Raw genomic sequence first — 14,954 nt, 5'->3', positions numbered from 1 at the left:
GTCTCATTTTACTCTGCACTAAGAGCTCTGAAAGGATGATAATTACCTCTCATGTAAACCTATACTTATATAGAAAAAATGACGTGTGAAATGAAAGGCCTGAAGAAACGGCATAATCTGTGTTTGCTTTGCGGAGACGTGCAGGATCGGCGCCCGCTCCGCTCCTGGATGTATGCAGTATTTACACGGAGCAGCTCGTTAGCGCCGCAGCCGCGGTGCCGCACGTGGGCACCGAAGGGAGCGCGGGGGGACCCGCATCCCTGCCACCTCCCTGCTGTTTGCTTAATATTAAGGCAGCCCTCTTCATGAAAATCCTGGCTGGGAGGGGATGAATAATTCATCGCCAGCACGCGGAGCGGGTGGATTTTGCCTTGTTTTCCTGCCCAGCTGAAATCCCGCTTGCGAAGGGCATCGCTGCCTGCCCCGCAGCCCGTCACAGCCTCTGGAGGAGAGCTGAGGTGTCAGGGAGCATCGCCACCTGCTCGTTACTTGCGGGTTTGGGGCTGTGAATTTATGAGGTTCGGAGGGTTGGCTGGTGATGGTTTGTGCTGCTTTATGTTCAAGATTGCCTTCGCATCTCTTGTCGCGCTATGCAGAGCGTGTCACGCCGCGGGGAGAGGGATTAGCCATGGATTCGGGAAAAACAAAAGGGCCAAGTGCAAGGCTGGAAAAGCAACGGGTGGGCAAGGAAGGAAGAGGGTGCCGGAGCACCTGCAGATCCCTCCCTCTGTTGCACATCCTCATCCCTGAGCCTGAAGGAAAACGCACCAGCTCCGAGAGCTGGCAGGGCACCTCGTTGCTGCAGCTCTTCCCTCTTCTGTTTCTCTTCCTCTTTTTTATAGCTCCAAGGCCTCGGGGCGATAATTATTTTTTCACTGGAACAATAAGCCAAAGCTCCGCTGGCAGGGATAAGTTTGGATTGTTATTTATTTTCAATGACTAAGCTGATTTGCTTAATGCTTGTCTCGCAGTGGGGGATGCGGAAGGGGCAGCTCGGTTCGCCCTCTCCCTTTGCCGCCGCAGAGGAAAGGTAAATATTTCCTTGGGCAGAAAGTTTCACCAAGCCTCGCGAGACGTGGCAGCCACTGCCTTCCAGCGCAGGATTCACAAGGAAATTTAACTGGGACTCAGACCTCACCGCTACCGCGTGGTCCTTTTGAGGGGATGGTGCGGTGTGAAATCCTGTAAAGACAGGGAGGATCCTGGGCAGAGACAGCCCTGAGCTTGGGGCTCCCGATGACACCTTTGTCACCCCTGGGAGTGAGGCCAGAGAAGCAGGAGGATGTGACAGGCTGTGCTGGCTCTTTTCCATCCCCAGAGCCAGAATGCCAGCATCCTGCAGGGGCCGTGAAGTCGGACCCCCAGCACAAAGCCCACCTCTTTTGGCCAGGACACATTTTGGTTCCATCAGGAAGGCAATTCTAGATAGATTTGGATATTTTTTCCCTTCTGTTTTTGAAGTTTGCCAGGAAACTTGCTAAGAAAGCTAATACAGAGGTTTAAGCCTTTTCCGAGCAAAGCCAGCTGACCCAGTTAAGTCACCTGTCCCCTGGCGTTATAGAATATCTGTTAAAGCCTTCCCTGCCACCACGGAGCCGCTGCAAATCCTCCCTCTCGATGCGCCATGCCACACCAGGAGTGGCGCAGAGCATCCTGCAGAGCATCCCACAGAGTCTGTGCTACTTTACACAAGGAACGGAGGATGGGGTAACGCGTCCCGCAGGCTCTGTGTTGCCTTACACCAGGAGCAGAGGATGAAGTAACGGGGTAATGCATCCCACAGGCTCCGTGAGCAGCCGCATCCCTCCCTGCAAAGTTTATTTTGATGTCAGGAAGGACTGAGCTCATCCCATTATCCTCAGGCTCGCCCAGGGTGCTGGAAAGGACTTGCTTTACAGTGGATGCAGCTCGCAGATCTGCTCTGCTGTCGCTCCACTGCTCACTTGCCTCTTTTGTTTTTACTTTATTTTCCCAAAGCGTTCATAAATGAGCCCGATCTCTGCTTTACAACCCTGGCAGGCAACAGCTTTGCCGCACGGCTGGCTGCCGCGGCTCTGCGGGGTCTCTGCCGGCACCCGAGTCCAGCGGACGCTTCAAGGCACTTAATGAAAACCAACCAAACCACTTCCAGCATCCGAGTGCGTCGCTGGGCTGTTCTTGGGGTGCTGCAGCCTCACGAAGGAAGGGCTGGATGGGCCCCTCTCCCTTTGGAACGAATGCTGCATCCCACCAGCAGCCCAAGGAAGATGCTGATGAACCACGAGCGGACGTTTTACACGTACAGCCAGGCAAGGAGGCATCTCTGGTACGAGCTGCCACAATCCTCCCAAATATTTGCATTGCAACAGATGTTGCTTTATACATTTTCTTTCCCTTAAGTCTGCGGTTATTACTGAGAGGCAGAGATGCCAGGTGGGACTCTAACTACCAAAATCAAGGCTCATTCAGTACTTTGATGACATCAATTAGCTTCAGGGTGCAAGTGCCAAGATTTCTCCAATTACAGCAGGTAAATCTCTCAGTCTATAATAATCTCATTTGAAGTGGTTCGAATTAGTTCAGTTTCTGTTACACGGAGACCTACATCCGTGTGCACCCATATATGTGTCGTAGAAAACTACTTGCTATGCTGTGACTTCTGTCTGCAAAGTCTTTATTTACATATGTGCTAATTTTTCTGGAAATAAATCTCTTCTGTTTGAGTCCATGCGATGATCGAGGCCCCGGCAGGTCACCAGCACAGGGAGTTTTTGGTGAGAAACACCTTCCTGGAGTGAGCTGAGACTTCCCAAGATGAGAACTTGCTTCCAGGTCAATGTGGGAACAAGCTTATGGAATTACAGGTTTAAAAACAAAAAAAAAGCACAAACCCAGTAGATTTGCAAGATGTGGAAGATGAATTTTGGACTGTCTGAGGAATCTGTTCCCGAGAGGACTCTAGCTAGATGAAGAAAACCATAGTTTTCAAGTTCTTCCTTGAAGAAAGAGGTGCTTGGTGCCGCTCACTGCGGTCTGTGGTGCTGGAAGGACATTGGGATGACGGACGGGCATCCAAGGGGATGCCTCTGTGCTGGGCAAATTCCTTTTCAGTAATTCAACCCAGGCAGGAGAAGAAGGGAACTTTGGAGATCATCTATGCAGATGGAATAATTCATGGGCATTCTTCATCTGGAAAACACTTCGTTTCAATCTCATCGAAGACTGGGACTGTGATCCCGCATCGCTGCCAGCAGTGGGGAAAGACCGAGCGGGAGCAGCCGTCCTGCGTACAGGGGAGAAGCCTTGTTGTCCTTGGTGGAATGGTTCAGTGGATAAACAGCCACGTTTAATCTTCCAGGCTTTCACTCAGACACCTTTCATCAGAACTGTATTAACTTCTTTTTTTTTTTTTTAATGAGAGAGTATTAAATCCGAGAGGATTTGCAGCAGAAGGGAGTTTCATATCCCAATTTCCGCACCCAGGAAATCAACTGCTGAGTCCAATCGTCGTCAGAAACAGTTACCAAAAAAAAAAATAAAACCCAAACCAGGAGAAGAAGAAACTCAAAATCTGCACAGAAGAAGAAACAGAAAGTCTTTGGTGTGAAGGGAAGAGGCGTATCTCCCTGGAGAATATGATAATTTATAATGAAACGTTATCTACAGACCCATATGTTACATTTTCTATTTATGGCTAATTTGCTTAAGCATTTATAATGTGCACCCCAAGGGAGGACAATTTGTCTTTGGGCAGCTGGTTGGCCAGGGGAGGAAGAAACAACGTGCTTTTTCATCTGAGCGTGCCAGCAGCCGGGGAGGAAACGGCACCCGCCAGGAAAGTTGCTTGGAGATGCCTTTGGGGAGGTGGCAGCCCCTGAGGCTCTCGCCGAGCTGCGGCACAACCAGGATGCTTGCAATGGTGGAGGGACCCCAAGGAGGAGCCGGAGGGATCCCACCACCCTGACCATTCATCAGCTCCCAGGTCACTGCCGGTGAGCGCCGATTGCGCGGGTCAGCTCAGAGATGACGAAATCAGCCTCCCCTGCTCACAATTTCTGGTGCAAAAAATATGAGGTCCAGCTTCTCCCACGCTGCAGAACATCCCTGGCAATGCCCATGAGCACTGCATCCCTCCTGGCCGGACCTGCTGTGGGGAGAGGCTGAGGAAAAGGCTCCGTCTCTCCGGTGCAATCAGGTTAAAGCCGGGAGTGGCGCTGAGTGAGAAAGCCCTGCAGCAACCCAAGGAGTGTGTATGAAAATGATGAATGCTCATCTCAGCCTTGCTACGAGGCTGAGGAGATCCTGAGATATAAACATGACAGTTTATACGCCGGGTATGACTGCTCTGCTCTTCCCGGCTGATATTCAGCCACAAACATTTCAATCACAGCCGCAGCGAGGGGTGGATAACCCAGATGACTCTGAATCACTCTCTGCATCACTAAAATATTTTCAGATCTGATCATAGACGTCGCAACAAGATGTTCACAAATCAGCCCAGGAATACGTCTCCCTGCCTCTGATGTTCAAATTTTGCCCTTGAGCTCTTGGAGGAAAGAGAAAAAATAAAAACTAACAAGGTCTCAAGATTTCCTTCTGCTATTTGACCCAGATGGGTTCTTGTGAGCGCTCTGAGCTGGTCAGGGCGTGTGAGCCCATCTGGAGTCGGGGTGTGCCGGCCCTGCGCTCCTGGCAGCAACGGCCCCATCGCAGGAGATAACTCCATTCTGCTCTGCATGTGATGGCTTTCTTGCTGGAGTCAGAGTTATGGGTGCTTTGCATCTGCAGGGCTGCAGATTCATTCCTAATCCTGTGATTCCTTCAGCGCTTGTGGCTGATCTCCCAGGGATGGAACGCTATCGTTCATTTATCAGCTATCGGTGGTATAGGTAATCAGTTCAATCTTGCTTTCTCTCAAGGAACCAAAGATTTACAAACCCAGATTTCTGCTTTGATGCCTGTGTGTGCAGATGTACGACCAGCTGGAATGGGGATCTTTGGTGAAAGGAGTGGATGTAGCGCTGGAGCTGGATGTGAGTGTGGGTGTCTGGCAGTAATGTGCACTTCAGAAATGAAATACTGTGTCAGCCAGCTCCTGCTTTTCCCTGGCTGATCACATCCCCGTCCAGCTCATGAAGAGGACTCACCCTCTCCGACTACTCAGATGACAATTTTATGGATACTTCACACCCCTGCGACATCAATCCAGCTCTCGGCTTTGCCCAGGTTATTGATTAAAAGCATATTAACAATCAATAGCTGGTCTAATTGCTGCAATGCCTGCCTCTCGTAGCTCCCTTCTCTTGCCACGGCTGCGATGCTCTCAAGCAGTGGCAGCAGTGACAGTGGCAGTGTGCCATTCCCTCGCCCCCCAGAAGCTGTTCAGCTGCCTAATGTGCGACCAGGGATCTAACATCTCCCCGATCCAACATCAGCCTCCTGGATTCGATTTCAGTAGTGGAAATCAAAGTGGACTATTAAAACTCATTACCATTTTTATCTCCAATGCCGCAGATCCTATTTGCTGTAGTTTTATTCGAATCCGAATGCTTACTGTATTTGCATAGCCAAAACCACCCGCTCTTTCTCCTTCTTGTTTTTGTTCTAAGGAACACTCAGTCGTAACCATAAGGGAAGAACAGCAGCCGCGTGCATCCCTTTCACAGCCAGAGAGAAAAGCGGGTTTGAAGTGCTGAAGCTCGGGGGCTGCGGAGTCGCTGGGAAGCCTGGATTGCAGGGAATGATGTTTGGTGTTAAGGGCAAACATTTCAGCACGTTGAAGTATTTCGAACCAGCCAGCGGGTGTACTCACCGGTGATTTTCCTCATCTCGGTGGCTGTTGTCTCTGAGCTGCGTAAGGACAAATGGGAAGGATGAGCTCTGTGAGGCTGTTGCTGGGCTCCAGGAGCCCCCACGTTCCCCAGCCCTCGCAACGCCAGCCTCAGCATCTTCCAGCGCAGATGCTGGAGTTGCTTCCTTTTGCCAAATGCAAAGTTCAGGGGTTGTTTTTACAGGAAATCCTGATGCTGTTTCCCAGTGCCCTGCCAGCGCTTTTGTTGGGGATCGCTCCTGCGCTCCCTCGGGGCTGTCACACTCACGCTGCTGAGATGCGTGCAGTGCCTGCAGGGAGCCGGGCGCTGAGCAGCAGCCTCTTTCCCTCTGCACCCCTTGAAACAGATGGATTCGCTCCCCCGTTGCGCTTGGGCTGCTTCATCAGCCTTTGGCGCAGCCACGGACACAGGGTGCTGGTGCTTAAGAGCAACATCAAGAAGCTTGACGCATCCCACCGGGCTGTTGAGAGCAACCGCTGGGAATGAGATGGTTCAGTTCCCTTCTCGGTAGAGGGATGATGCCAGCCGGCAGCATGCTGGAAGGAGCCTGCTCGCCGGTTACCCCTGCGGTGCGCCACTGGGCAGGATCCTGCCAGAGGGTCCCCAACACGGGCACAGACGGGTGCCCCGCAGTGGCTGCCTGGGTCTGGCTTCCCCTCGCCCACCCAAGGGGACTCATTTTCACGCCTGCCTCCTCCCTGGGAGGAGCCACACATTTTCCCCTCACATCGCGTGCACTCTGCGTTTCGCTGCAGCCCACGTGCTGGTTAAAGTTAGAAACGGATTGACATGATGCTCACACCGAGACGTGAAGCAGAGCGGAGCATTGCAGCTCTGGTGCAGCAGGGAGCTGGGGTGAGTTGGGGTGAGGTCCCCAAGCCCCCCAACAGCCAAGCGGGGATGGCACTGGTGGCAGGAGCATCCCCTGGGATGCTGGAGCATGGAGCTTTTCCCAGTCCCAAGGTTCCTGTGGTGGCAGCAGCACCAACACATTTCCCACGCTGCTAAAAATGACCATCGAGTGGCATATTAATACGCTCCCATAAATGCAAAGAGCTCTGATCTTCCTCCAAGGCTAGGCTTTGATGTTTCACTTAAAAACACAAGGAGAAAGTGCCAGAAAGAGAGAACTACGCACCAGTATTTTTAGAGCCCAGTGTGTGGTTGCCGCAGCAGCTGAAGCTGCAGAGCATTTAAGCTCAGTACAAACGCTTTGTGCTTCTCCGATGGCAGCCTGGCTGCGGGGATGGAGTGATCGCAGCTGATCGAGCAGTTCCCCACGGCTCCCGTGCCGCATCCTGACCACGAACCCTTCCAGAACTGCTATTGGCATTGCAGGCGCAGTGATGCTGTCGGCTGCGCTGGGGCTCACGGCTTTCCTCACCCACCAGCAGCTGCTTGACAAGAAAACACGGATAGGAATCAAGATGCAAAGATAGGAATCGTGAAGTGAAAAGTCACCTTGGTAGTTTGAACATGTCCAAGAAAGGAGACAAAGGGAGCAGGAATGGCCACTGCTTGTATCTCTTTCCCATGTGGATATGGAGCTGGAGGTCTGGGATTGTTCCCCTCCTGTAATGATTCACGTGCACTCACGTTTTCATGAGGTGCTCACCTGGTTGTTCTCACCAGCCAACAGCAGTGTGATAGCTGGGAGGAAGACTGATGTTCCCCCATCCCACAAACCTCCTTGGTGCAGAGGCAACTGAAGGAGGTGATGTAGAGCAGGCTGGAGAGGTTGGTGAGATAGGGAAATGGAAATCTGCTGCCACATCCAAGTGAGTAAAGCCTCTCTGCCGTTTACTGGAGATGTGGAGGTGTTTGGGAGCCCTCGTGGGGTAAGGCAGGGGTGGCACAGCGTCATCTGTTCACCTGGAGAGGGACACGACTGTGGCACGAGGTCACAGACTCTTTCCTATCCCTGGTTTCCTCCACCTCTGCCCAATGCCAGAACATTGTCGTGATGGTTTTCATTATGAAAACAATATATTTAATAGTTCGCCAAAAGAGAATAAGAACATCGATTTACCCACAACAGTGCATTTCATTTGCCATTAAGTTTTTATAGAGCATAATGAGCAGTGTGGTGGGTGTGATCATTTCGGAGCAGTAACACAAGAGCTTCAGACAATAGTAAGAGCATTCAGACAAACCAGCTGCTCCATTGTGGCCGTGTCTTGAAGCTCCCTGGCCCCACGAACCTTTTCTCTGCTTCCCATAATAATCCAGCAGCTACTCCCCTCACCTCTGCTTCGCCTCTATAGTCGAGCTGAAAACAGCGATGGATTCAGAGCAGCCCAAAGTGGCTTATTCTCCAGGTAGAGAAGATGCTTTGGTGCAGCTTGCTCTCCAGCACGGTGAACATTCAATCTCTGAAACAGTTTTCCACCTTCCAGCTATCGATGGGTCTCCCAGAGACGCAGCTCTTCCTGCCGACGTACAAAGATCCGCTCCCGTACGTCGAGGTTGCGTCTGCTGGCAGTCGGAGCTCACGGCTCGGGAGGCTGAGAGGAGTTTCCAGCGCTGTCTTCTCTGAGGTTTCCCTCCCGTGTGCCACAGATGTTGATTCCAGCTGTAGCCAACCTGAGAGCGCAGGGAAAGGATTTACAGCTGGGAAAAGACAATCTGGCTGAACGCAGGTAACTTCCCAACTCTTTCCTCAGACGCGTTAGGCAGCTTTTTGTGATTTCTCGGTACAATTTGTCATTGTTATTGCTGTAAATCCCACCTGGCAATGGGTACAGCAGATGGTCCGTGGCAATTTATATCTTAATGCCTGGGCCATGCATAAACGAACCATATGTAAAACCAGCGGTACAGGTATACTCAGCCTCTTCCTGACAACCAGGCTGGCGTTTGGCCCGTGTCTCTCTGGCTAGAAATAGCCTGTCTGAAAAAATGAAGTCCTAGTGTTTCTCAGTTGAGCCACAGACCTCCAAAAGCCTCCACTGTCTTATATCCAGATGCTCATTCCTCCCTCCAGGTGCTGGGAAGCTGAGGTGCAGCAGCCTCACCCCACAACGGTACCCGGCAAAGCGATAAAAACTAAGTAGTGAAGTAATGAAAACACTAAAAAGCTGTCAACCAAGAAGCAATGCAACTGAAAACAAAGCATTGCACGTGGGTCACAGAGCGTAACAGGTCTTCGTTTCGCTGGGAGGGGTGGAGATACAGTAGGTTGGGGTCACCAGCAGGTCCAGGGAGGTGATTCTCCCTCTGTACTCGGCACTGGTGAGACCGCACCTCGAATACTGTGTTCAGTTCTGGACCCCTCACCACAAGAAGGATGTTGAGGCTCTGGAGAGTGTCCAGAGAAGAGCAACAAAGCTGGTGAGGGGCTGGAGAACAAGTCTGACGAGGAGCGGCTGAGAGAGCTGGGGTTGTTTAGCCTGGAGAAGAGGAGGCTGAGGGGAGACCTTATTGCTCTCTACAACTCCCTGAAAGGAGGTTGTGGAGAGGAGGGAGCTGGGCTCTTCTCCCAAGGGACAGGGGACAGGACAAGGGGGAATGGCCTCAAGCTGTGCCAGGGGAGGGTCAGGTTGGATATCAGAAAGAAATTCTTCACAGTAAGAGTCATTGGGCACTGGAACAGCTGCCCAGGGAGGGGGGAGTCGCCTTCCCTGGAGGTGTTTAAGGAACGGGTGGATGAAGTGCTGAGGGACATGGTTTAGGGAGTGTTAGGAATGGTTGGACTCGATGATTCAATGGGTCCTTTCCAACCTGGTGATTCTGTGATTCTGTGATTATTGATGCCGAGGAAAAGAACCTGTGGAAGAGTTGTGTGCCGTTTTCCTGCAGAAGGCACTCGCTGCCTGGAGGAGGATTCCTGCTGTGCCTGCTGTCAGCTACCTGGGACCTGTGGTGCCTGGCATGGCTTCACATCGCATGCCCAGCCTGGTTTCTATCAGAGTTGGACGGCGATTCCAGATGAACGTAGCCTGCTCCTGTCCATCCTCGCTGTCAGGAAGGGCTATTTCCTTGTACTCAGCTTCCACAGGCCCTCATAGTATTGGAAAAATGCTTCAAAAGCAAAGCCCGCAGAGGAGACATAAATGGAACCACTGAGCACTCGTTGCTTGTTCCTTAACTGGGCAGCACTTGGCTGGATGACAGCTAAGCATCGGGATTGCATGCAGGTGCTGATGCTCTTCCTTGTGTGCAGGCGTACAGCAGGAGATGCAGGCTTTCCCAAAATGCCATGGTTTCCGGTGAAATTCTATCCCTTCCCCAAGTTTTAGCATGGAAATCCGATTTTTTTGCAAAGAGCAGAGGTTCTTTTTTGACAGCCAAATTAATACTCATTAGCCATCAGGGAAGAATATGCTGAGCTGTTTATCATTGCTTCATTAGATTCAGCCAAATACCAGCGGAACGTAATTACTTGCATAAACTCCTATGGCAAGGCGCAGTCAAAATGGAAAATCCAAGGAAGGACGGAAATCAGAGTGGTGGGTCTGAGCTCTCCGCTGGATTCTGAGCTGAGGGATTCTGACAACGGGCAGAGCCATGCTTTAGGAAGTCCCTCCTGGTCTTCGACATCTCATTTCTTGTTTGCTTAGAGCCTGGTGGAAAATACACAGGCAGCTCAGAATCCAGCCAGAGGCACGGGAAAGGCTTGGGATTCGATTGCTGACAACATTTCCCTGGCGTGGAATATGGGGAACATCCCCGGCTCGACTTCAGCCCTTCGCAGCTGCCCCCAGAAAAGAAGCAGGAGGAGAAAACATCCCCTCTTGCCCCCTTCAGCGGGCATTTACTTTGGTTTAATGCATGGAGGGCTGTGGGGAGGCTGGGCAGCCCTCCACCCCCCAGGTGCCCCCACTAGGTTTTGTGGGTGGGGAACGCAACCCATTCTCCCTTCCTACATCTTAATTAAACTAATCAAGGCTTTGCCCTTCCCCCTCCGCCTCTCTGCCAATAAAAGCAGCAGCAAACAGGGATGAATCTCAGCTGTGATGTCCTGCTGAAGCCTTGCTCTATCCCAGTCTTCCCAAAGGAGCACGGGTGGATTCTGAGGGATGTTCTGCTGCGCGCGTGGAAGGCAAGTCCCACTCTCCTTCTCCCCTCAATCTTGACCAGCATTAAATACCTCTGACGGGCACCCAAAGAGGGAGCGGAGGCCCCTGTCTGCTTCAGAGATTCACCTGCTAATTGCAATGTGCGTTCATTTTAGCACCCTGCTATCCCATAATTGATGTTGCATACCTCTCACAATGAGCCTGATTTAAATGTATACATGTTTCTCCTTCTCCTGAAACCCTGCTGGCTGCAAGACACCTAATTAGCAGCAGAGCTTTCAAAGTCTCCCTAACAAATGCATCCCTGTGTTTCTTAGCACAAGGACTCTCATTAGTGAAGCTGTGCTTTGTGATTATTTATACCCCTTCTATAATTAAAAATTCTGAAAGCTAATTACAATTATCCATCAGTTTTTCAACACACTGGGATGAGAGATCCTCACCTTTTTTTTTTCTTTTTTTACTGTTGTTTTTTGGGGTTTTTTAACCCCCATTCCCTCATCCTTCCAGGCTGGGTGTGGAACATCTCTCGGGTTCCTTTTCCCCGTAGACTCCTTCCCTTCCCGTTGTGCTTCAGAGCCCTTGGTTATTTGCTTTTATTAAGTGTTTTGCCTGGTTTTTGCCGGCGATGGCATTTGCTTTGGTAGCTGGAAGTGGGAGCAAGCGGCAGCGATTGCCCCTGGCTCACAAAAAGCAGCACACGAGGTGCCACTCTTCCTACCACGATTCCCCCCCTGGTTCCTTTTGGGATTTCAGAGCGGGGTTGGAATAGGGCTGTGAAAAATGACTTTGGAAGAGCGCATGTTCCCTGCGCGGCCCAAGTCTGGGAAGTCATAATCTTAATATGAACATCTTTAAATATCTTTACTAATGGGCTCATTCTTTAATTTCCTGAAGCAGTGACAGCTTCAACAGACCTTATATCACAGCTAAGATGGGATCTGTCACTGAATGGCTGAATTATATTTCATCCTTTATTTTTATCAGCTCTGCTGACTTATTTATTACATTCAGAGTCTCTGCTGGCTTTTGTCTGGCCCTGTACTTTGCTGCTGCTCATAGAGGAAAAAGCAATAGTTTATAAAGCCATTTTCACAGCGTCCCCATAATTTTAGGCCATGTCTGAGGCTTCGTTTTGAATGAAACTCTGTAGATAAACTGTTATTCATGGTGATGCCTGTGAAGTCCTTGGCAGCCCCTGGAGAACGCCGCCTGCTTAGGAAGGGCTTTCTCGCAGATTTATTTTTGAAGAACAAAGGGCAATTTTCCCATCTTCGCGGCGCAGCAGCAGTCGCCGTGGCAGATGCCGCTCAGGGTGTTATCTTTTCAGCACTTTATTTTATTGAAACCATAATAAAATCTCAGCCCGCGTGTGGCCCGAGGGTGAGCCCTGGGAGCTTGGGGTGTTTGCAGCTGGGCAGGGCGATGGGAAAAACCCTGCCAGGCATCCCGGGGTGATCCTGCCCCGCAGCTGGATGCTCCTCCCTGGGATGAGAGGGTGACTTCCCAACTGATTTGTCCCTCACCTTGCTCCTCCAAGAACCTGGCTCCCAGCAGCTCAGCCTGAAACGCATCCGAGCCAGGCTCTAAGCATCTGGACCATTACAGATCCGGGTGTTACTGAGCCAACAGAGCATTTGGTCGTGTTCTCCTGGATGCATTCCCATGCTCCTCTCGTGTGCTGGCTCCAGGGCTGCGCGTGCCCCTGGGGATGGTGAGGTTCTCCAGCCCGGGTGCTGCTGGCACGGCGATGGGGCTCAGCTGCTTTGCAGTGTCGTGATAGCTCAGAGCCATCTGCAAACCACGCCGGCCTCTCCCGCTCTCCGAGTGTGCCGGGGCAGCTCGCAGCAGGGCATGGAGATGAGCTGCCGGTGTTGGTGACCTCCAACCAGCCGCAGTTTTGGGGACAGGGAATTTTCCAGGCAGGAGAGGAGAGAAGGAATGAGCTGGGGGAGACGAGGCAAAGCACACGAGTGGCTCTGAGAGCTTCTCCTGAGACCCGGCAAGTGCCAAAGTTAATACAGTTAATATATTCCGTATGCGCTGTGCCAGGCATTAGAAATGTGCTTGTTCTGTCATTGCTCTGAGGTAGTTGCGGTGAAGCATTTGTCCTCTGAATGCACGGAGGGGGTGAAAAAATCGAGTGCCCTGTGCTGAATGGGTCAACCAAAAATAATGTACGGCTGTATCCTTGGAAGGAAATTGGGCATTGATTGGAGGACAGAAGTTCAGCACAATACTTAAAGCAATGTGACATTTCCATACGTTAAGGAAGCGTGCGTGCTAGGAGTAATTCAGGGTGTAAATCTCTGCTCCCTGGCCTTCACTCACGGTCAGAGGAGAGCGGCTCTCACCAGGCGCTGTGTCTCAATGTCCAGCTCAGCGCATCGCCCGGGCACGGCACTGTCCTGCGGAAGCAGCCGCGGTTGTGCCGTGGAGGTTATGGCAAGGGCTGAGGATTTAGCACTGCTGTAAAACCTCGAGTGGGAACACTAGGAAAGCGAATACAGTGGTTACTGCGTGCTGATGTATCCATCAGGGGGAGGCAATGGAGCAAATTAGCGTTGGCATTAATGCGGGCCCCATCCTGACCAATAGATCTGCTGCCGTCCAACCCCTCAATGGGTAGGATGAGAGAGAGAGAGATAAGGAATTGCTTCAGGTTTTATATCTAAGGGGTTTGCCTCAACAGTATTTCCAAATCTTTTCATATTGTTATTAAAAATCTCCTTAGCAATGTTCCTTCAGTTCCCGTGCCAATGGTTATTAAGAGGAGAAAAAAAAGGCAACTTCTGGCTCAGGTAATTATGAGATTGCTTCTATTGCTGCTGACACAACAGTGGGGAGTATCTGATTTCTTGCCGGTGAAAGGGCTGAGCCAAGATTCAGGAGAGAGCCTGCGCTGAGGGTTCCTGCCCTGGTATGTTGTGAGCTTCAAGGCCAGGTTGGATGGGGCTTAGAGCCCCCCGGATCCAGTGGGAGATGTCTCTGCCCATGGCAGCGGGTGGAACTGGATGGGCTTGGAGGTCCCTTCCAACCAAACCATGGATTCTACGGTTCTCTGCTCTGGGCAGCATTTCCAGCCTCCTCATGAGATGTAGGAGGGACAGCCTGTTGCCACTCATGAATAAAAGGCCTATGGGAAGAGTCAGCCTGTGGCTTTCCCTGGGAGCCTGTCCACGGTGAGAGCTCCTCCGGCCCTTAGAGCCTTGCGAAGGAGATTTCGTTCATTCCCATGCATCGACCTGAAGAAATGGAAGTTCAGATTGGACTGACGCTCACAAGAGGAAATTTGCAGCCGGCTGAGCAGCAGCTGTGTCTGTGTTACGGCGCAGTAACAAAGCCGCTGTGGGAGCCTCCGGGATACGTTCCTGCAAGCGAACTGATGTGAATCAGGGCGAGAACATGCTCAGAGTGGATGTCATCCGTCTCACCTCACCGCAGCTAAAACTTGGAACAGTCACGAAGCAGCGAGTGACCTGGAAAAAAGACCAAGGTGTCCACCTCCTGCTCTCTGGTGGACATCCCAGGTGTGAACTTCAAGATCCAGTCCAGCACAGCCACCAGCGCGGGCTGATGGGCTCTAGGTGACCGATGGTGTGATGCCCAGGCTGGGATGCTGTGGGGGAAGAAGCTGTGCAGTCCCTTTGGCTGGAGATGCTTTCCCTGTTGCTGCAGGTCCAAACCATGAGAAACTTCTCTCTGCCCTATGAATATTTCAAGTCACTTGCAGGATCTCAAGGGCTCCCTACCGACCTGTCTTAGGGACGGTAACGATCTCTGAATACGAAATGAGGAATAATTATAATCCATTCATCCCTTTAATAATGAGTTAAATGATTGCAGTGCTTGTTGGCAGAAGTTCTCGGGAAGTTCTCTGTCCTGCGTGAACTGAGGCAGTTTCACTGCCGGCTTTTCTCTTTTACTAAAGCTTTTAGAAACTTTTCTCTTGGCATCATCTCCTGTGTTCCAGCACCTGGGATGGTCCCGCTGGGCGGTGTGTGTGTCCCCAGCTCCTGCCCCTCCTGCAGAGCATCCCCACAGGCTGCTGCCACACGGGCAACGGCTCTGCCCTGCTGGCTGTCTGCTCCCAATTCCTCTCCCTGCGTGGGAAAAGGCATTGAGA

This window comes from Cuculus canorus, chromosome 21 (genome assembly GCF_017976375.1).
Source record: "Cuculus canorus isolate bCucCan1 chromosome 21, bCucCan1.pri, whole genome shotgun sequence".
Classification (NCBI taxonomy): Eukaryota; Metazoa; Chordata; class Aves; order Cuculiformes; family Cuculidae; genus Cuculus; species Cuculus canorus.
The sequence above is the reverse complement of the archived record's forward strand: the minus strand, read 5'-3'. Positions refer to the sequence as shown.